At 36.6% G+C, this 2,697-nt stretch overlaps 1 non-coding gene across 1 annotated transcript; it reads right to left on the bottom strand.

Moving 5' to 3' along the window:
• Positions 1 to 2,054: 2,054 nt before the first annotated feature.
• Positions 2,055 to 2,158, bottom strand: LOC130950830 (small nucleolar RNA R71). The gene has a single exon (XR_009073750.1). It is a non-coding gene; the product is annotated as a small nucleolar RNA R71 (small nucleolar RNA).
• Positions 2,159 to 2,697: the final 539 nt, after the last annotated feature.

Genomic DNA, 2,697 nt, shown 5'->3' with positions numbered 1-2,697 from the left:
GTTTTTGGCGCCGTTGCCGGGGATTGTTTCGTGTATGGACAACTGACGGTTCATCTTGTTGCTTAGATTAGGTATTTTTCTTCAGAGTTCTTAAGAATGAATTCTAGTGTTTCAAGGTGATGTTCTTATCATCACCAAAGCTGATTGATCTTCATCAATTTAGCTCTTGAATGCAATGTCCTGCTGAAGCTTAGCTAGCTATGTCTAATTCCTTTAGACTAAAGCTTTAGACTAACATTGCATGATTCCTGGAATTCTCATTAAGAATTTTGATACCTTTGTTTTCTTTTCCACTTAATTTTCGAAAAATTCAAAAAAATTACAAAATCATAAAAAAAACCAAAAATATTTCTTGTTTAAGTCTAGTGTCTCATCTTAAGTTTGGTGTCAATTGCATGCATTCATTCATGTGTCTTAAGGATCTTCAAGATGTTATTGATGATTTCTTACTCTAATCTTTAAATTCTCTTGACTTGAGTATTTTGTGTGTCTCATATGCATTCTCATTAGTGTCAGTAGTATACAAACTACTAAGTTTGGTGTCTTGCATGCATTGTTATTTGATTTTAGTTGCATTTTGATTATTAAAAATCCAAAAATATTTTTAATTTGTGTCTTCTCAAGTCAATAATACAGAGAATTGAAGATTCAGAACATACAGCAGAGGAATTGCACAGAAAAAGCTGGGCGTTCAAAACGCCCAGTGAAGAAGGACAGACTGGCGTTTAAACGCCAGCCAGGGTGCCTGGCTGGGCGTTTAACGCCCAAAAGGGTAGAGTTTTGGGCGTTAAACGCCAGAATGTGCACCATTCTGGGCGTTTAACGCCAGGATGGCACAAGGGGGAGGATTTTGTTTTCAAATCAATTTTTTTTCAAGTTTTCAAAGTTTTTCAAAATCAAATCTTTTTCATATCATATCTTTTCAATCAAATGTTTTCAAAATCAATTTCTTTCCTTTTTCAAAGATACTTGCTATCAATTAATGATTTGATTCAACATTTCAAGTATGTTGCCTTTTCTGTTGAGAGAGGTTTAATGTTTGAATCATATCTTTTCTTGATAGCCAAGTTATTAATTTTTAAAATCAAATCTTTTTAAAATTGTTTTCAAATCATATTTTCTCAATCACATATTTTTAAAATCAATCATATCTTCTTAACCTCATCTTTTTCAAAAATAGCTTTCAATCAAATCTTTTTGACTTCTAATTTCAAAATCTTTTTCAAAAATCACTTGATTTCTTTCCCACTCTTATTTTCGAAAATTAATTAATGTTCTTCAAAATGTTTTCAATTTCTTTTACTTAATTTTCGAAAAATTTATCTTCCCCTCTTCCCACATCCTTCTATTTATGGAGTACCACTCCTTCTCAATGCACAATTCGAACTCTATCTGATTAAGTTCGAATTCTTCTACCTCTTTCTTCTATTTTTCTGTTCTTCTGACACCTCAAGGAATCTCTACACTGTGACATAGAGGATTCCATACTTTCTTGTTCTCTTCTCTTTCATATGAGCAGGAGCAGAGACAAAGGCATTCTTGTTGAAGCTGACCCTGAACCTGAAAGGACCTTGAAGCGAAAGCTAAGAGAAGCTAAGGCACAACTCTCTGTAGAGGACCTAACAGAAATCTTCAAAGAAGAAGAACCCATGGCAGCCGAAAACAACAACAATGCAAACAATGCAAGGAAGGTGCTGGGTGACTTTACTGCACCTACTCCCGACTTCTATGGGAGGAGCATCTCTATCCCTGCCATTGGAGCAAACAACTTTGAGCTTAAGCCTCAATTAGTTTCTCTAATGCAACAGAACTGCAAGTTCCATGGACTTCCATTGGAAGATCCTCATCCGTTCTTAGCTGAATTCTTGCAAATCTGTGACACTGTCAAGACTAATGGGGTAGACCCTGAGGTCTACAGACTTATGCTATTCCCTTTTGCTGTAAGAGACAGAGCTAGGACATGGTTGGACTCACAACCTAAAGAAAGCCTGGACTCATGGGAAAAGCTAGTCAATGCCTTCTTGGCAAAGTTCTTTCCACCTCAAAAATTGAGTAAGCTTAGAGTGGAAGTCCAAACCTTCAGACAAAAGGATGGAGAATCCCTCTATGAAGCTTGGGAAAGATACAAACAATTGATCAGAAAATGTCCATCTGACATGCTTTCTGAATGGAGCATCATAGGATTTTCTATGATGGTCTCTCTGAAACTATCCAAGATGTCTTTGGATAGCTCTGCTGGAGGATCTCTTCATCTGAAGAAGACGCCTACAGAAGCTCAAGAGCTAATTGAAATGGTTGCAAATAACCAATTCATGTACACTCTGAAAGGAATCCTGTGAACAATGGGATAATCAGAAGAAAGGAGTTCTTGAGATTGATGCTCTGAATGCCATTCGGCTCAGAACAAGATATTGACTCAACAAGTCAATTTGATCTCTCAAAGTCTGTCTGGAATGCAAAATGCACCAAGCAGTACTAAGGATGCTCATCTGAGAAGAAGCCTATGATCCTGAGAACCTTCAATGGAAGAGTGAATTACCTAGGAGAACCCTATGGAAAACCTATAATTCTTCTGGAGAAATCACCCAAATTTCTCATGGAAGAATCAAGAAAGACCTCAACAAGGTTTTAATAACAATAATGGTGGAAGAACAGGTTTAGCAATGGCAAGCCTTTTCCATCATCTTCTCAGCAACA

This window comes from Arachis stenosperma, chromosome 1, assembly GCF_014773155.1.
Source record: "Arachis stenosperma cultivar V10309 chromosome 1, arast.V10309.gnm1.PFL2, whole genome shotgun sequence".
Lineage (NCBI taxonomy): Eukaryota > Viridiplantae > Streptophyta > Magnoliopsida > Fabales > Fabaceae > Arachis > Arachis stenosperma.
This window is presented reverse-complemented; position numbering and strand designations above follow the sequence as displayed.